The following is a 21,236-nucleotide window of genomic DNA, read 5'->3' on the forward strand; positions in this document are numbered from 1 at the left end:
AGACAGTGATATATGTGTTGTTAGGCTATATAGTCCAAAACTGTACAATATTCCATCAGTAAAGTCCACAGAGTAAAAACTGTTTCTCCAGCTGTGTCCATGTGTCTGAACAGCTTCATTATTTGAAGTCAGTAATTATTGCACTGGATGAAAGAATCCTTGTACCTTCGTCTCAAATCGATTTCCTTCTTCTGAAACTAAAGTCTAACAATGAAAAACGGAGCTTTTTAAAGTTATTGATGTATGTAACAACATTTTAAAAATACAAATACAGCCGTTCACCGTTTACTGTTGTCCCTAAACTATCATTCTGTGGTTTTTTCCCTATTATGGGTTTTTGAACCAGAAAAATCCAGTTTCCATGACTACAAAATGCAAAATTTAGGCAATTTTCATATTTTTGTTATGAAAGACTGAAGCGGAAGAATCTGTGTAGTTACCCTCGTCTCAACTGGTTAGAGGGACTAAGGGACTGGAAAAAGAAAGAAATCCCATACTCATGTCAATGGGAATTCCCAAATGACGTAATGGGGGGTTCGGGGGCGCTGAGGGATTCATGCCACATGCCAGTGTGTTTTATATTTATGGGAATTATTAAAAGTTTGTGGCCTCTGATGCCTTAGTGCAGCACCTGTTAAATACCTGAAGTTTTCTACATAGATCACTACATTCATGTACTTTATAGGACAGGAATGACATCATCCATGAACCAGACAGAATAGTGAAATGACATAAACTATAGTCTGTGTTCTGGTACAGTATAATGTTTGATAAATCTCAGCCAATATATCAGGTCTGAAGTTGGATTTGATTTCTCTTATTGTAGTTAAAGCTGCAGCTGAATCACTACATATGACTGAGTTGTCTGGTTTATTGTTCTTTATCCACCAAAGTGCACATTAATATTGTCAACATGTCTGCTGTGAATACTGACATCTGATATGTCTGTTTTGAATTCTTCATTACTCCAAATGCCACTTTCCCGCTCTCTGGATCCTTTGATCCATCTGTATTCTGTAAATATGAACTCCATCCTTGTTGCAGATGAGACTTCACTTCCTTGACTATATCTCCTGATTTCTATCTTTTGTTATTATTCAGTATGCATAGATTGACTTCAGGTTCTGGGATTATCCATGCTGGTACAACTGACCAACACATTCATATTAATGATACCAGTTTCCCGCCTTAGATCTTCACTTATTTCCAAAGTTTCTTCTTACTTCTGATTTCAGAGAGATGATTGAATTTGTCTAATCGGCACTATCAGCTGGGTAGCACGCGCTGTCCGATTGGTCATTGCACGCTATCAGCCGGGTCATTGGGACATACTGTCTCAATACACCTGACTCAAGGCTAGCAACAAGAAGGAAGGTCGGTCAGCAGTGTGTCAACTGTAGAAGTCTTTATGCAAACTTCACTAAGATCAATGAAAATTTAAATATATTTAAACTTAAATTCAATTCAATAGCCTTATCTGAGACATGGTTAGATCAAGAGAAAGGTATTGATTTCCATATTGATGGTTTCTTTATATCAATAGAACCAACAACAGGGGAGGGGGTGTGGCCCAGTATGTGGACAGTGACTTGATCACAAGATATTAAGACAACAAAACAAACCAATAACAACTTCCCCTGTCCTTCTATGCCAGTCTCTTTCTGATTGTCCATGTCATATTTGTTTAATATGCTATTTTTAAATGTTCATTTAAACTAAATGTTCTGCATGTTTTCAGTTCCTCACTGCAGCTGTTCCATAAATTAACTCCTTTGACTGTAATACAATGATATTTTACATTAGTCCTCACTTATCATTTATTGCACAAGTCATGTTGACGTTCTCTCATTTGAAACAACTTTTGGATACTTTTAGGTAACAATTGATTTTTAACTTTGTACATGATTTGAACCGTTTTAAATTCAACCTAATCTTTAAGTTTTAGAGCCTTTAAATTGAATAAAAAGTGGGTTTCTTGGTTCTCTATGTGGTTTTGTTTACACAAACTTGTGTGCTGTGCATGTAGCAGATGTCCATATAAAGAAATCCGTCACCAACTGACGTCAGCTTGGGCTGAAAGTAGAAAAAAACAAGTTAGAAACAGCGTTCAGAGCAGTCTGAAGCTGCTGCTTTCTGCTCACAGGGATGACTGTGACATACGTTTACCTCGTTATTTGACACGTTGGCCACTTTTAACATGAACATCCGACACACAAATACACGCATAATATATATAAATAAAAATATGGAAAAAGCATAATACGCCCCCTTTAATAAAACCAATATTTAAACCAATTAATAAAATAAAACTATTACACAAAACTTAAATGTATTTCCCTTTTGCTTTCCAACCTTTCTCAGAAGTTATGACCTCTCTTTATCTTATTTACCAATAACAGAGCTCCTAATTTAAGGGCACACACACACACACACACACACACACACACACACACACACACACACACACACACACAAACAAAATAAAACAGTGTCCTTTAAAACCAGAACCAAACGTTGCAGGTCTGAGTCGTTGCTCGGAGCGTAGTGACCTGAAACAAATGGCCGCTGCACTAGCAAATGCAAGCTACAAAATAAAATAGCAGGTGCACTGGTTAATTGTTACTCACTAATCCCTGAGTTGAAGCATGGGCGATGCATGACGAGAGGAATGATGAGTGAGGTTACAGGCTGGCGGGCGACAAGTCCAGACGAAGTGAAAGCTGAGCGGGAGACATCAACTCGTCCATAGAGTCCAAGGACTGTTTCCTGGTCCTCCGTCTATTAGACGTACATGACAGTTGTTCTCAGTCACTTAACTCGTCCTAAAGCTCCTTTACTTCTCATGCCGAGTGCATTTTGAGCTTTTAACTAATTGACATTAACACATGCTAGCAACAAACAGTAACATTAGCTGCTACTACGGTGAAATATGTGCTAATATAACTAGCGCGCTAAAGCGCTAATCGCGATTAGCATCTACCTTTTACACGCACTACGTCGTGATGAAGCGATACAAAAAATACATACACAGAGGTTATTTACCTTCTGCATGTGGCTATTATGTCCGTTACCCGTCGGTAAAACTCTGCATCCATCAACACAACGAACATAAACAGTCTTCATCCATGGATGTACAAAGAGAATTGGATACAGCGTCGGCGGCGGGGCCTCGTTCATGCGGCCCATAGAGCATGCGCACTAGTAACGGTCGCCGGCCGAGTCGACTACTTCCGGTTTAGGCCTCCGGCTAACTTGAATGGGGATGAAACAATTCAATCGTGCGGCTCCTCTAGGCTTTTGAAATGTGATCGGACCAAATGGATCAAATTCTGATAGAGAGACAAGTCATTTCTTTATACGTCCATGTCTTCAACAGCATAAACAACCTTCACACAGCTCCTGTTCGTCTGACCAGCCCGTGGCTTTACTCTGCGGGGTCTCCTCTACATCCCGCCCCTCCACCTTTACAATTGGCTGACAGGTTGGTAACAACCAATCAAATCAACAACATGTTAAGATGGACAACTTTATGTCCTCTGGGACTAGGTTGTGAGATAAACACGCTGCTCTCATGTGAACAGCAAACAAACTACTTGAACTGCATGAACTTCACCAACACAATGACAAAGATTTATTCATCTGCCTGTTTTTAATTCACTATGAACTGTATTAAACATTCAACTTAACTGGTTTGAATAGAATAATTTTTAAACATTTAAAAATGATTTATTGATCTTTATTTATTTACATATTTGTCTAAAATGAAAACTTTTTTTAGACTGAGCTACATTTGAGATATATACACACACAGTAAGTTATATGTGGGACTATGAAGGAACAGCATAAGGTGGATAACAAAACTTTATTTAGAGGATCTTTATATAGTATTGAAATTGACTTTTAGCTTTGATATAATTTATGTGGCTTCAATCATAATTTATTATCCAATATTACTCCAACAAATTTAATTTCACTCTTTCTATTCAACATCATTCATCATGGGTTTCCTGTATGAGTTAGTTGAACACTTCTCAAATATTATAAAGTTAAATTAGTCTTAGTTAGTTTAAGTGTTTCACTCTTTAGCATTTCCAGTTCTTTTTCCACTGTATCCAAAAGTTGTTCCAAATTATTACTGTGACAAAATAAATGTGTATCATCTGCAAATATAGTTTAATATTTTGGAAACCTTACATATATTATTTATGTACAAAATAAACAACAATGGTCCTAACACTGAGCCCAGGGGAACCCCACAAGTCACCTTCAGTATTTGTTGATTTCTTGGATAATAAGTCCTGGTCAACTGTATCAAATGCTTTTTGAGATCCATGAATACTCCCACTGCATATTCCTTATTTTCTATTGCAGGTGATATTTCCTCCACAAGCTCCAAGTTTCCCTATTAGATCTAAACCCATATTGCTGTTCATATAGTATATTTTTACAATATTATAGAGAAGCCTGTAATCGGAGAGTATATTCTCCTGCCATATATATATATATATATATAATCTGGACTTCTCCACAGTGCTGATACCTCCCCTTCAAATAGACGTACCCCTTTGGATGTGTGTCTCTGAGGAATGAGTTATATAACATTTTTCACAGGATTTCACTCAGCTACATGGTGTCACCCTGTATGTTGGAGAGTGTTTGTGCACTCACCAGGATAAGTCCGTCGAGGATGGACAGGTTCTCGGAGCAGCCTGGCGCTTCCGTGAAGCCCCGCTGACGAGGGTGGATGGCGCAGGCCTCGGTCAGTCTCATGGTCAAGACTCTTGAGAACGCTCTCAAGACTACTGAGCCGATCGTAATCGGGCGCCAGTTGTTAATGTCGCCGGCTTTACTCTGATCGCTAGACTTGGGGATCAAGGTGGTTCGGCTCTGTTTCAGGCACCTCGGCAACCGCCCACTGTACAGTATGGCGTTGAACAGGTCCGCCAGCTTCTCGCCCTTCTTGTCCCACATAAGTAGGACGTTGTGTCCAACGCCATCAGGACCAGGCGCACTCGCCTTGTCCATCTTCTGAAGTGCCTGTAGCGCCTCAGCCGGTGAGATGGGAGGGCATAGGGACAAGTTGTCCGCCTCTGGCAAGGAGGCGAACTGACCAAGGCCCACGAAACTGTCGTCTCTCTCCCATATCCCCTTGTATGTCTCAGTGACCAGTCTGGGATCAATACGGCAGACCGTTTGTTCCCTGCCATCGAGCACCAACCTCGCAGCAGAGCTTCTGTTGCTCCGATACAGCGTCTGCAAGTTCTTGTATCGGAGCCTCTTGTTCATTTTGAGGCGTTTTTGACGATCCGACCAGGTCTTCCTTCCCGTACTCACGATTCGAGCGTGGCCCCGAATCCGCAGTCTCGCGAGTACTTTCCTCATATAACGGTTGGTTGCCTTGCAGGAGGAGGTCAGTGGTGACACGCCATCAGCACTGTTCACCTGCAAGGTCTTTGCAAGGTGCTCCTTGACCAGGGCCACCGGGGCTGTGGGAGGCAGCTCCTCAGTGATGTCCGGCAACTTCCCTAAGGCAACCGCTGTGGGGGACTTATCCACAGTTTTTCTCCTCAGCCTCCTGAGGCTCCTCCATTTTCGCTGTATCTGGGCCTTGGTGTAGTGGGGGAGGGCCGAAACCGCTGCCTCGAGGAACCCAGATTTTCCGCCGAGGTCGTTGTGTACGCGCTCTAGGGTTGCCAGTTGGGCCTGGGTCCACCCACTGACGGTTGCCGCCTTAGCCTTCCGCTCTCTTGCCTTGCTGGCATACAAGCCCAGGTGTTTCCTCCTCTGATGGGCCGAGAGGCTCCTCTGTGAGGAGCAAGATTTAGGGCATGTATTGCAGGCTAAACCCCGTGATGGTTCAGTTACACCACTAGTAAACACTTGTTATTCTAGTTACTTTAAGCTTATTACTCAATATACGGCTCAGCTTAAAAAGGAACTAAAGAAACTGTCAGAAGCAGCAGCCAGACCTCCTGCACTCATTCACTAATCACACATCAACAGTTGACTGAACAACCACTCAATTAAAAACAATGAATGAGTCCAGACAGCTCACTGTAACATCAACAAGCAAACTAACATTACCCACAACACATTATATGATCTCTGCTGCATTCTTGTTAAGGAGATAAAAAACACAAAAAAGCCACACAGACATTTAACCATCAGAGATGAAATTAGTGACCAAAGAGACAGAGAGAGAGAAGCTGTATCTGACTCACGTTATCGGATGTCTTCTTCTTTCTATCATGGAGATGAAATATTCATGTCATAACGTCCATTTGTAGCTGTTGGTCATCTTGTTTGTTAGTTAACAGAACTTTGTGGCTGCTGCTGAACCAGTCTGATATCATTAGCAACAAAGGCTGCTACAACAAGCTAACTGTTGCGTTGGCTAACGCAAGGAGCTATCTACTGCTGCTACTCTGCCTTACAGTGGAGAGAATTGAAGATGAAATCTGGAAACTATCATTGGACCAACTTGATGTCAATATTGCATTCTGGTTGTTGATTGGTTAGAGAGGACGTCGTCCCTTGGAGCGAAATTTTACGTGTCATGGCCAATCACAGATTAGCATGAAAAAAAATGAAATACATTAAGTCCAATGTAAGAGATGCAGAGGACAGCAGGCACCCGTCCTCCTCTGTCCCCCACTCCACCTCCACCAAAATTCAGTAGTCTTACCCACATCTAAAGCAATCGAAGGGTAAGTTTGTGACCATTGCTGTCCCCGTTATCTGTTTTCAACACCACCAGTATAATATTTAGACTAGGTCCCTAAAATGAATGGAAGTGAATGAGGAGCCTGACACCTGGGAGAAATGGTGGTGTTGAGGGCAGACAACAAGGACAGCAGTGATCACTAGCTTACTTGTAGATGCACTTTGATAGAGGTAAGACTGCTGAATTTTGACAAGTTCTACGAAAGTGAAATATCCATTTAAGGACAATCCAGGTGGAAAGTTGATCAGTTCTTCCTCGGCCCATGTCCAACCTTTCTACAAAGTTTTGTGGTGTTACGTGAAATGCGTTCGGAAGTTACGCCTTTTAGTGATTGGTCAGGGTTACAGCGCCCCCATTTGGTGGATGATTGTGGAAATTTAATCAATTCTCAGTTGACCTACAATGAACCTTCTACAAAGCTTTGTGCAAATCCGGCCACAATGCTAACACACGGACAGACGGCTACACCCATTACTATATACAACAGAGATAAAACAGCGTAGTAGGCTGATCAGTCTCTAGATGAAGACCAACCGTGCAGTTGTATATGTGTTCTGTAGTCACTTTAACCTTGTTCTCCATTTTCATTACAGGCACATTGACTCCAATCACAAACTGATCGCCTGGAGATTTGTTTTCCATGGATGCATTGATGGCTACAGTCGTTTATTTGGAACGTTGCACAAACAAGCGTGCTTCAACTGTTCTCTCTTTTTTCTGCAATGGTGTATCTCAGTTTGGTTTGCCACTCAGAGTCAGAGGGGACAGAGTGGGAGAAAATGTAGATGTGGCAAGGTTTATGATTGAGAACAGGGGTGCGGACCGGGAGAGTTATATAGCTGCTAGAAGTGTTCATAATCAACAGATTGAGAGGCTGTGGGCGGATGGCAATAGAGTTGTCTCTGACTTCTACTGACAACTATTTCAATACATGGAGAGTGTAGGAATTCTTGATTCAAATAATGAAGTGCAAGTCTGAGCATTACATTATGTTTATCTCAGAAGAATCCAGCAATCTTGCCTTGAGTTTGTCAGACAGTGGAATCACCAACGATTGAGAACTGAGCAACACATTGGCATGAGCAGTGGTGTTTTTAAAAAATTGGTGGGGCAACAACTACTTCAATAGATAGGCTACATACCAGGAAAACTACAGTACTTGCTCTTGCTACTGATGTGTTTTTAACATGTTATGGGTCCATGCATGGCTCCACAAAACACTTTTAACAACAAAGTGGCTTCTAGCAGGTCCTGTACACATAAACAGAGGAAGAGAGAGAGAGAAATTACACAAGTTACATCACCACTGTCACAAGCCTGAATTACACAACACGTAGTTCCCACCGAGCAATCTGATTGGTCAACTAGACATTTAGAACAGCACACCTTGCCGTGTTCAAATGAAAAAAGCCTTATCACTAAAAATATTATGTGTGGCTTTGCTAGTGTCTTTGATTTGTTTTGTTTTGTGGGGGATCTGCGGTGAAAACCCGGAGTGGAGTTTTGAGTTAATGTTTGTGAAAGTGGATTGAACTGAACTGATTAGGGGTTGTGGGGAAAACAAAACGGACCCTTTACTGGGTGGATTGAACTCTGAGACTGAGACGAGTTACACACACACACACAGAAAAACCTGAACCCTTCTTCACTCTTCATCATTATCTGGCTCCCCCACACACAGCTAAACTTAACCATTTTCCCTTCAGTTGAGAGTTTATCTCAGCTTCCACTCCAGCATCCTCCATCAGCTGTGCCGGTGCTGTGGCGCTACTAGCTTACAAATATATGTGAAGTTTGCGGACGTAGTAGCTAAATCTGTCCATGGAAAAAATATTTTTCTCAACGAATATCTTAGTTACAACGAGATTGAGCTAGCAAAGCAGTTTTGTGTCTATATGTGTTGTATTTATTCAGTTTGGGAAAAGCCACGATCTCTAGAAAGCATTAGCTGAAGTTGGCTGGTTGACTCACGACAGTGATGCGTTCAGGAACGAGGCGCCTGAACGCATCACTGAAGCACAACCTCTCTGAAATATTGATTCATTAATAATGCGATATTATATCGTCATAAGCCGACACAGCCAAGCTCAGAACAAATCAGCCTACATGGCCATGAACGAACAGCAAAGAGCTCGACACTACAACGAAGTGCAAAGACAACTTTTTAAGGATACTAATCTATTCTGTGACAACAATTTTATGACAACAACCTCAGTAGATAAGCACGGACACACTGACACTCGTCACCATCTACATCAATCGATCCAGCACAACAATATGGCCAATGCACGGACCAGAACCACCAAAATATACTTTCACTTACCAGCTGACGGCTCAGAAAAGGGCAGCATGGCGGTTTTTCCTCCCGCGGTTAATTTAACCAGCAGTTTGAGTGATGACAGTACTCCGTGGCTGCTGGGCTCCGAGGCGCTTTAAATCCAGTTTCTCCTCCAAATAAAGGCTTTGTACCCTGTGCTTGGTTATGAAATCCACTTAATTCATTCAAGTTTGCTAGCGTTGGAGGAAAGTCTCCCCTCTGTTGCCGACTGTAAATTTCAAGCTCGCGCTGTAGCCGCACTGCAGCGTCATTTAAAATATTTCAAATGACGCTGCTGCGGGGCGGCGGGCTGTCTGCCCCACATGTCATCACATCTACATCTACATTGAACACATGAACACTCATATCTTCCCACGTACAACACACATTGCATTGTGAGCATAGATGTATTATAAGAGCTCTTATTATACATCCATGATTGTGAGAGAGGGGCTAGTCCCACATTCACGCCGGCCACCGTAGGCCCGCTGCGGACGTGAATCAGGAAAACGCAGTCTGAAGCAGCAAGACAGGGAACAACTGAAAATGAACTAAAATCATAACACTAATTATAATGCAATTTAGGAAGATGCTATATTCATACATAATAAATTATAGCAGATAAAACATTGAAAATTGATAATAAAATCATTTGTGTTACTTTTTAACCAGCTGTTAATGTTTATATATATTTTTTTCAATATCCCTAATTAGCTTTCCACAGAAACAGCCCAGTCATTTAGTAATGCCAATCTTTTCTCTACAATTGCCTTTTTAAATCCTGTTAAAAGCCACCAAACAAACAAACTATCAGGTTGTACACATCAGCAAAATATCTTCTGCCCAGTACCAAGCAGCTGTTCCCCCAGTAACACCAGCCGAGGCACCAGTGACAATGAGTAGCATTGTTATCTATACATGTCTGTACATTATCTATAGTATAATTATATCTATATTATTATTAGTAGTAGTATTAGTATTATCTCTTTGTGTAAAGATATAAGCCTGCCATTTTAATTGTAACATTATATATAGTAATTATATTGTATATTATTAATAATATTAATTATATATTATACTGAGACTCCTCAGTGTTGTTTGTTTATGTTAGTATATATTTCTCCTTGTGTCTTCATTTCTTTTTTCACACAGCTTTGTAAATATTTCTATTTCATGTATTTATTTGTTCACTGTTGACGTATTGATGTTAATTGATTGAATTAAGTTATGTATTGTTGTTTGTATTTAATGTATATTGTTACACAGTTCTGCATTCATCTATTATTAGCAGCCATATGTTCTCTAGAGTTAACCTGGTCTTTCAGGTTCACATGATCCGACTCCAACATTGTTCATTTGAGACTTTCTGGTGTCTAGCAGCACGCTGCTGAATGACGTTTACATTTAGCTGTTTTCAAAAGACCCTCAGCCAACCTACATTTATAATTGTACCTATCCTCCTGTATTTCTGTTAAACCTGCTTTAAATCAAACATGTTCAGCATCAAATTAAAGCTTAAATTATCTTCTTTGCAACAAGTATTGACTTTCCAGCCTAGCACAGCCATAGCATCGGTAAACTTCTCCAAATACAGAAACACACGCTCTGATATGAACACAGCAATAAAAAGTATTATCTCTCTGGAGGACTGAATTTAGATTTTAATTTGTCACAAATGTCACAAATCAAGCAGAAAACACAAATTAAAAAATCAAGTAGTGAAAATGAATCAGTACTTACTCGTCCTGCTATTTTCCTCAAGAAAGTCTTCTTCACAAAAAGAAAAGAACAACAACCTCTGAACCACCGCTGACGAGACACTGAGACTTTAAAGACTCATTAACATGTCAGTGAGGAGAGCTAACTGGACACTTGGCTTTATAGACAGCCCTGTGCTTCAGTCTCATTCTGACAAACTGACATTCTTGCATAATCATATGTTCATGTTTGCTTGTTTTTTGTTCAGTCTTTTGGACCTTTAAAGTTGAAACAGATCATGTTTTATTGTAAGGAGCCGTGTTTTGAATAAAGGCTTTTAATTGAATCCTAGTGTTTTTGTTCCTGCTCCATTCATCAGTGCCTGAAGTTTTTCCTTCCATTGATGATAATATCTCATGAAATAACCCACTAGTGTTCAGTCTGATGGTCAGCTGAGCTGTACGTATCACACACAGGTATCACATGACGTGACCACAAAATCATGTTGTGGGATCTTTTCTAAGTTGATCTATTAGAGTAGATGGAGTTTACATGCCCTTTTTCTGTTGGTATTGTGTTTGATCTATCACTACGTTTAGTGCAGTAAAGGATCTGATTACTTCAGATCGGCTGTGGTTCAGGAGGTAGAGCGGGTCGTCCACTAATCGGAAGATCGGCGGTTCGATTCCCGGCTCCTCCAGTCCACATGTCGATGTGTCCTTGGGCAAGACACTTAACCCCAAATTGGTCCTGATGGCTGAACCATCAGTGTATGAATGTGTGTGAATGGTTAGCTTCCTCTGATGGGCAGGTGGGGACCTTGCATGGTCGCCCCTGTACCCATTCAGCGTGTGAATGTGTGTGAATGTGATTCATAGTGTAAAAAGCACTTTGAGTGGTTGGAAGACTAGAAAGGAGCTATACAAGTACAGTCCATTTACCATTCTTCCACCTATGATTGTAGCTTATACAAACTTGATAAGATGTCAAGAGGCTGTACTTTTCTTTCTAAATTGTTGCCTGTGTGTCATCTAGGCAGTGACCATCGGGTGGTGCTAAACATCTGACATGGCTCCTGCTCCGCTGCACCAGCCTGTGGGGGAATGGTGGAAGTTTACATGTGTGTTAGAGGCACACAGACAGCTGAACAGAGGCCCACAGATTGTGAGGTAGGTTTCAGACAGCCCCATGTTATGTCTTTCATTCAAAAATTGACTTCAGTCATAACTGTGTTTCATACACACAGAGACAGTTAAAGCACCTCCACTTCATTGTTTTCTGTACAGAGCTTCTACTTTAACAATAAGAAAAGTCTTTAGGTTATCATATAATGCACAAATATTTACAAAGTGTACCCATATAACTGTATGTGACAAAGTGGGTGAGAATACACCATTTGTCCCTACTTTCACCATCAATGCCACATAGCTCACACATTTAACCATGCTTGGTAATTGTTTGTTTAGCCACATGTTTATGATCAATCTGTAACTTGCAGACACATACTATCCCGGGTTTGTTTGTGGTTTGCATTATGTCTGGTTACAGTTCACATACCAGCAACATTTTTGGTTCAAGTAAAACACCGACAAGTATTGTTAAGTTTAGTTATTGTTTATTGGGTTAAGATAATTCAATCCTATTCTTTCTGTGTTACTTACCATACTCACCATGTGCTCCACAGACAAAAGGAGGAGGCACCCAACAATGGCCTGTATTTATACACTGGGTGACATCATTGGTGATGTCACTGGGTTGGATAATGTGGCGGGGGTGGTAGTTAATTATGTTAAGTGAGTTATTTACTGTGACTTTGATCAGTGTATGTATGGTTGGAAGTGTGTTGTGTGGTGAGCTATGATGAAGTGTTTCACCATGGAGGTTGGTAAGAGTGAATAACTTTATCTCTGACCTGTTTTAGCAGAGACATGGGATGCACCTGCAGCAATGGTACAGCCCAGATTGACTCTGATGGACTGCTGATGGAAGGGTCTATTTAAGCAGTTGCTTTTTGGCTGTCGGGGGGTTAGTACATCAGTGTGTAGCTGTGTGCACATGATGATAAGTTAATATAAGTTCAGTTGATATGAGTTGAGTTTTGATCAGTTAGGCCAAGTTAACTATTTAGTTGTTTTTTTGTTTTTTGTTGTTTTGTTACATGTGTAGCATGGTGCCACTTTTTCTTGTAAATAAACCACCTTGTGATACCTGGATAAGGTTTCCTGTGTCTGCCTCCTACCAAGTGACCAGCCACTCCGGTCAGGCTACACCACATTTGGTGGCAGTGGTGGGATCCAGGCCAGTAGGAGGCAGCGAAGAAAATGTCAACCAGACAAAAGAAACCTCAAGCAACTGAGTGTCTTCCAGAAGTGTCTCAAGATGTCTGTGACCAGCAGGGGGCAGCAGGTGGTCAAGCCCAGGAGAAAGAAAGTATGGCTGAACTGACAAGTCTTCTACGATGTCTGATGCAACAGCAGGCTGACAGCGATGTCAGGATAGATCAGGAGCGCAAGCGACAGGAGGAGAGGTGGAAGCGAATCCAGCACCAGTTTGCCCAGCTCCAACATGAGGTGCAACAGGACCGCCAGGATCGTCAGCAGCTGATGGGAGATTCAGCAACCCCATCCGCCCCCTCTGTAGAGCTTACAGCCGAGCCTCCTCACATCCCAGCAATCCAAGGCAGGCCTGAGGTTGATCTAACACAGTTGGCTAATGGAGGACAGCATTCCGGTCTGGTGAGGCTTCCTGGCTGGAAAAGCCCCAAAATGCAGCCACACAGTGAAGGTGAGGACATTGAACATTACTTAATCACCTTTGAAAGAATTGCTCATGCCTGTCAGTGGCCTCAGGGAGAGTGGGCTCTTCACCTGGCTCCACTGCTAACCGGTCGAGCTCGTTCTGCTTATGTAGCTATGGACATTGATGACACCATGGATTATGCAAAAGTAAAGTGTGCTGTTTTGAAGAAGTTTGAAATCAGTGCAGAGACCTATCGAGTGAGGTTCCGTTCCAGTGTGCCGGCAGAAGAGGAGACACCTAGAGAGCTGCAGGTCCGCCTTAAGGACTTGTATGACAAGTGGATGGCTCCCAAAGAAAAGACAAAGGAACAAATTGGAGATACCATTATCATGGAGCAGTTCCTCAAAGTCCTGAATCCTGAGCTTCGCACCTGGATTAAAGAACGGAACCCAAAGACCTCCAAAGAAGCAGCAGAATTGGCTGAAGCTTTCCTGGCTGCCCGCCGTCCATCAAAAGAGTACCTCTCAGCCAAGTCCCACCCACCCACACCCTTGGGTAAGCCTATTGGTGGGAGTGACCTTAGAGCCAGAAACACAAGACATAGTTCCTTCCCCTCAAATTCAGCTAAATTTGAGCCTAGAAACAAAGCCCTCTTAGTGTGTCACTCTTGTGGTCAGACAGGTCATTTTAAGGCAGAGTGTCCTAAGGGCCATGTTAGTAAAAACTACATGTGTTTTGCTCCCAAGTTACTGGTCAGTGAGCCGGGGAGGGAGGAGGTCTCAGAAGGTCAATGTGAGGAGCTTACAATAGGTGTGTTAATTGAAGACAGACCCTGCGTAGCTCTTCTAGATTCAGGAAGTAATCGCACCCTAGTCAGACAGGATAGTCTCCCTAGGGATGTTGTTTATTGTGGAGGGACAGTGGATGTTTTCTGTGTTCATGGTGACAAAGTAGGTTACCCCATAGCTAAGGTAGCTATCCAGGTTGAAGGCCAACTCTACTTGCTGTCAGTAGGGGTATTTGAGCAACTGCCCTATCAGGTTGTGTTAGGCTGTGATCTTCCCATCCTTGCTGAATTGATAGCTAAGCAGTCTCGTGAGGCTAGGGCTAGTTGCACCAGTGAAAGTTTGCTAGCGGTCACCAGGTCCAAAAGTAAGCAGGAACAGGCTAGTTCAACAGTGGCATGGGAGGAGTTACCGTTTGCAAAGGAGGAAGTGCCTGGGGTTGAGCACACCAAACAGCTTAAGGAGAGGAAGAGCAGGAGCCAGAGGAGACAGGACAGAGTGAGGGGGACAAAGGTAGCTGAGCATGTGTCTGAGCCTTTACAGTCGGACCTTTTTGCCATTTCTAGTGACATTGCTAAGTTGCAGAGACAAGACCCCACCCTTACAACTTTGTTTTCTAGATGTGTGCCCGAGTCAACCCAGGTGACGGGGAGAGAAAGGGAAGCATTTGTGGTCAAGGGAGACATGTTGTATCGTCGTAGTCAGACTGGTGATCAGCTAGTCATTCCCCAGAGTTTGAGGCCCACAGTCCTTAACCTGAGCCATTCAATCCCTTGGGCAGGACACTTAGGACAGGCAAAAACATTTTCTAGGATGGTTCCTCGTTTCTATCGGCCCCAGCAGTATGCTGACACAGTAAAATATTGTCAGTCTTGTCCACAGTGTCAGTTAACAGCTCCGGGCAGGAAAGGAGATAGGGCTCCCCTGATAAGCATGCCCATCATTGATACGCCCTTTTCCCGTATTGCCATGGACATTGTAGGCCCACTAGAAAGGAGTAGTGCAGGCCACAAGTACATATTGGTAGTCTGCGATTATGCTACAAGATATCCTGAAGCCTTTCCTTTGAAGAAGATTAAGGCCCGCCAGATTGTCAACTGCCTCATTCAGCTGTTCTCCAGAGTTGGAATCCCAAAGGAGATCATCACTGACCAAGGCACCAATTTCACTTCAAGCCTGTTGAAGGAGGTGTACAGGCTGCTGGGGATTCAGGGTGTGAAGACCAGTCCCTACCATCCCCAGACAGATGGCCTCGTTGAGCGCTTTAATAAGACTCTTAAGTCCATGCTGAGGAAATTTGTGAATGATTCAGGGTCAGACTGGAACCAGTGGCTTCCGTTCTTGTTGTTTGCGTATAGAGAAGTCCCACAATCATCAACTGGGTTTTCACCTTTTCAGCTGCTGTATGGACATTCAGTGAGGGGTCCAATGGATGTCTTGAAGGAGGCCTGGGAGGGCCCCATGCCACAACAGCAGTGCAGTGAGCTCTCATACGTCCTGAAGATGAGAGACAAACTGGACCAATTTCAAGAACTGGCCAATGGTAATCTGGGCCAAGCACAGGAGCGACAGAAGCAGAGGTATGACACGGCTTCTAGATGGAGAGTTTTCCAGGAGGGCCAGAAAGTTCTCCTACTGCTGCCAACGGCTGACAGTGGCCTCCTTGCCAAGTGGCAGGGGGGGGGGGGGATCACCTTATATGCTGAAAGACTCAGCTTTAGTTAGTCACCATTTACCTTTGATAAATCAAGTTTTTCTTTTCAAAACTATGAGTAATCAAAATAAAAACAAAGAAACACATTTAACTTTATTTGACATTTTCAAGCACAGAGTATTATGTCCACCCCCCCCCCCCCCCCTCAGGTGTGCATGCTAATGCTAAATGCTAATGCAGGAATGTGGGCGGGACTGTCAGACATATAAGATGAGGCCACCAGATGTCCAGTCACTTGAGTCACTTGACACACGACATCTCGACTTTCAACTTGTTTACGCGCGATATCGACTCGCCCTCCACCTGCACGGAGTTCCCCCACGTCACCTTACAGCTTTACAGCTGCATCGTCACGTCACCTACACGGCATTATACCTGGATTTCAGCGACAAATCGAGCGATCCGACACAGGAATCACGCGCCACACACAGCGCTTGTGACTCCTGTCCGTACGGGAGCCTTGTGAAGCCGATCCCGGACACGGCTTAAGAGCCTCCCTGGCCTCCTCCATGGACAAAGCAGACAAATCAGAGGTATAAACGAATGTGGTGGCCAAGGCACTTTTTGTGTTAAGTTTCACAGGTTCACAAAGCACTTTTTTTTTTTTTTTTCTCCCCCCCCTCTCTTCACCGCACTTAAAGCAGCAGCTTCCCCCTACACCCACTCACTCCATTTCATTCCTGAAGCAATATGGCTACTGCACAACCAACCAATGCCATGGAAAGGAAACAAATATGGACTGCAGCTTTTGGATCAAATGAAAGACCACAAAGAAAGAAACAAGTGCCAGATCCCAAAACACAGAAATCCACACAAGTGAGAAAGAGCCCCAACTCCCCAGCAGTACGCAGCTTCATCACCAAAACACTCCAAAACTTGGAAAGAATGGATCCCATCACACCTCTAGAACCCAATCCAACCACCAAAGAAAAAGCACTGCCACCTATGAAATTATCCAAACCCCCCAAAACTGACCAACAGGCAGTCATTGCATCCAATCCAAATTCAAAACCATCCACTTCTGCTGAGACATCAGTCCCTCCGACCACTGATAAAATTGACAACCTCATCATCAAGAATATTTTTGACCAAATCAACCACTTGTTCTCTGAACTCAGCAAATACACCCAATCCACCCCCCTCAACAATGTCACTACACAGATGCAATCCACTCTAACCACCATGGAGCAGATCCTATTGAATGGACAAGACCCACACACTCCTCTCCCACCACTCTCTGCCAGCTACTCGGACATTGTAAGCACAAACATGCACAAATATCAAGCATTTAATACAGGCCCCAGGAAAAGAGCAAGACGGGAGTCGACAGAGAACCAACACCTTACACCTGTTGTAATAGAAAACTACAAAACTCCTAACAACTCTCTCTCAACCAACCAATCCATCCTCAAGGAAATACAAAGACTCAAGCCACAAGCCCAACTTCAAAAACTGGTCCACATGAGAAATGGCAATATTCTCATCTTCCCCAAGGACATTCCCTCCCTGAACTCTCTGCTCTCACCATGGCCCGAGGGAGCATTTAATGGAGCACACTTCACTTGCAGGCTAGCACGCAAACACAGCTCTATGCCCCCATCTGAAACCCCTACAAAACTGCTGGTCATCAAAGGTATTCACACAAACATCACAGAGACACAAGTCAAAGAAGAACTGGACAAACAAGGCATCTACATCTCCAGAATACACAGAATAACAAGCAAATCCACCCAACAGCCAACCACTTTCATCAAGATCCAGCTCACCAACCCAGACCAAGCTGCTAGCCTTCTCCATGAGGGCTTTTACATGGACCTTTTTCAGTATAGAGTAGAGAAGGCACGACCTCCACCCACCATCAAACAGTGCTATAAATGCCAACAATTCAACCATATCTCAATCAACTGCACCAACCCAGTCGTATGCCTGAGATGTGGAGAAAACCACCACCACAAAACCTGCACAAAAGACAAGCGAGAAGCCAAGTGTGCCAACTGTGCAGGCGAACACTCCGCTGCCTCCAAGACCTGTCCAGTCTACCTTTCATACATGACCCCATCAACCAAAAAGACACCAACTGCCAAACCCTCAGCCGGAAAACCCACTACCACTAACCCCCCAAGCCTGCACCCTAATGATGGCACCCACCTCACTCATCTGCGTGATGACTTAAAAAAACTCACTATGGACGACAAGAAAATAGAGGAAGTACTCCAAACCATCAGGAAACACACACACTTCAATATATGAAGTGTGTGTCATTCTCTGTAAGACAACAGATGTCTATTTCCAGTCATTTTCTTTGTTCCTTCTAACACTCTTCATAATGGCCCTCACCACCTTTCTACACATAAATATTAGAGGAATAAGGGGAAGCAAAGAGGAGCTAATCCAACTGCTGAACGAGAAGAATGTCTCTGTGGCTTCCATAAATGAAACACTGTTATCAACCAAATCACGAATTCAGATCCCTGGCTACAACATCATAAGAAAAGAACGGCAGACAGGACATGGAGGAGGAGTAGCAATCTTGATCAGAAATAACATTGAATACAGTGAAATGGATTTCGGCCTCTCACCAGAAGAACTACAAGGAAATGAATACATTGCAACCAAAATGAAAATCCACTCACATCACCCTATTACAGTCACCAGCATTTACTGTCCCCCTGGAATAAAACCTTCAGCTGCACTGTTTAACGCTATCTCCAACCCCAGCCACTCCCTCATAATGGGAGATCTCAATGCAAAGCATGTAGACTTCCACTGCAGGAAAACAAATCAAAGTGGCATAGCACTCAAACAGATCCTGAATAGCACAAATCTGTCAATCATCAACACAAACGAACCCACCTATACATCCCCCCAAACAGGCAGCACAGACATTCTGGACTTGATCATATGCTCCCCTGATCTGGCTTCAAAACTGCATAAGTTCTCCACCACAAATCATCTCTCCAGCGACCACCTACCTGTCCTCACAACATTCTCCTTTCATCTGCAAGCAACTCCAAGGAAGAAGTACAACTACAAAACAGCAGAGTGGGAAATATACAGAACACACATAGAAGGAAAACTACAGAACACCACCCTCATAACCACCCCCCAAGGTCTGGATCAACAAGCAGTGCTGTCAAGTCAACTTCTCACCCGAGCCAGAGAGGAAACAATATCCCAAAACCCTGCTAAAACACTGACACAGACATTACCCCTTCACCTGCTCCAACTCATAAGACATAAGAGCAAGCTGAGAAGAGAATTCATAAGGTTCAGATCACCCCAAACCAAAACAGAAATAAACAGACTCCAAAACACTATTAAAATACAACTTACCCTTCACAAGCAGAAAACCTGGAACACATTCTACAGAAAACTCAATCAGGACACAAATCCCTGGACCTTCTGGCAAAAAATAAAGAGCCTAAATGGAGATTCAGAAAACAATAACACACCACCAATCAAATGCTCAGGCACAATCATCAGTGACAACAAAGAAAAAGCCACACTCTTCCGTAATCATCTTGAAAACATCCACTCATGCCCAAATGACCCACACTTTGACAATACATGGAAAGACCTGGTTGATAAAGAAATGACAAAACACAACACAAAAGAGACAAATACAGCCAATCCCATCACAGAACACCATCCCCTCACAAAGCCAGTCACCATCCAAGAAATACAACTGCACTTGAAAAAGATGAAAAATAAAGCACCGGGGGAGGACAATGTTGACACCATACTGATCAAACAAGCACCAACCGCTTATCTCCAGCACCTTGGACAGCTCTTCTCCACCTGCCTCATAACCGGTCATTTCCCCTCACCTTGGAAGGTTGCTGTTGTCACTATGATCCATAAACCAGGAAAAGACCCGCACAATGCCACTAGTTACCGCCCCATAAGCCTTCTCAGCCACATTGGAAAACTGTTTGAAAGAATACTCACCTCACGCCTCACAAACCACATAAACTCTATGGGCCTCCTAGGAATTCATCAAGCCGGCTTCAGAAAAGGGAGAGCCACCACAGACAACATCATCCGATTATCAGAAGACATCCACAGAAACTTCAACAAAAAAGAAATAACCATGGCAACATTCTTTGATATAGAAAAAGCCTTCGACAAGGTATGGCACAACGGACTCAAATACAGACTACTGGATACAAATCTCAAACTCCCAAAACCCACCCAATCCACCATCTTCAGCTTTCTTAACAACCGCCAAATCAAAGTCAAAGTTGCCTCTGCCATATCAACACCTTTCACCCCCCAAGCAGGAGTTCCACAGGGTGCAGTTCTGAGTCCACTTCTCTTTCTACTATACATATCTGATATATACTACCCCCCAGCCACCATAGCCAAAGTCTCACAGTTTGCAGACGACCTCTGCTACTGGTCCAGTTCCAAATGCCCAAACCTAGCAGCCAAAAAACTCCACACATGCATAACTGAAATAGAAAACTGGTCTAACATGTGGAGAATCAAACTAAACCCTGCCAAAACACAGTCCTCTTCACTAAAAACCCACACCTGCAGCCCAACAACAGTGCCAATCTAACACTATACAACCAGAAAATCAATATCAGTAAAGAAGCAACATTCCTCGGAGTCACATTCCAAAACAACATGACCTGGACAAAGCACGTCAATAACCTGGAACAAAAAGCAAACAATAGACTCAACCATCTCAAAGCCCTCTGTGGAAAACATGGCGCATCACCCTCTACAGTCATCAAAGTCTACCTATCATACATCCGACCACTCTTCGAATACTCTGTCCCTGCCTGGATCACCATCTCTGACAACCAGTTACAAGGCCTACAAACAATCCAAAACAAAGCACTCAAATTAGCACACAGACTCCCATCATACATCAGCAACCACTATATACACACCATAACAGGAATCCAAACCCTAAGACAGAGACACCAAACAATAGCACTGAAATACCTGAGGACAGCGACAAACAACCCTTCACTCCAACGAACCATAAAGGAAGCAAGATTAACAGTTAACACCCCCCTCTCATTCATTCTACAGCTAACCAAAGACCCTCCAGCCACCAACCCCCCATGACTGACTAACCAAACCTGGATACACAGAATATTTTCCCACCCCTGCTGCTTAATATCACCCACATGCACACACATACATAAATGTAGATAAAACACACCAAACACAAGGTTTTTTTTTTTTTTTTCTTGTTTTGTTTTGTTTTGTTTTGCTTTGTTTGTGCCTTTGTCCACATGTGTCCTG

General features: G+C 43.1%; 2 long non-coding RNA genes across 2 annotated transcripts; both read right to left on the minus strand.

Moving 5' to 3' along the window:
* Positions 1-2,272: 2,272 nt before the first annotated feature.
* Positions 2,273-3,371, minus strand: LOC122983170. Its single transcript, XR_006403596.1, has 2 exons — positions 3,043-3,371; positions 2,273-2,778 (listed from the first exon to the last, which is right to left on the minus strand). It is a non-coding gene; the product is annotated as an uncharacterized LOC122983170 (long non-coding RNA).
* Positions 3,372-7,909: 4,538 nt separating this feature from the next.
* LOC122983187 lies at positions 7,910-9,693 on the minus strand. Its single transcript, XR_006403615.1, has 2 exons — positions 9,048-9,693; positions 7,910-7,975 (listed from the first exon to the last, which is right to left on the minus strand). It is a non-coding gene; the product is annotated as an uncharacterized LOC122983187 (long non-coding RNA).
* Positions 9,694-21,236: the final 11,543 nt, after the last annotated feature.

Source organism: Thunnus albacares, chromosome 5, assembly GCF_914725855.1.
Source record: "Thunnus albacares chromosome 5, fThuAlb1.1, whole genome shotgun sequence".
In the NCBI taxonomy this organism is placed as follows: domain Eukaryota; kingdom Metazoa; phylum Chordata; class Actinopteri; order Scombriformes; family Scombridae; genus Thunnus; species Thunnus albacares.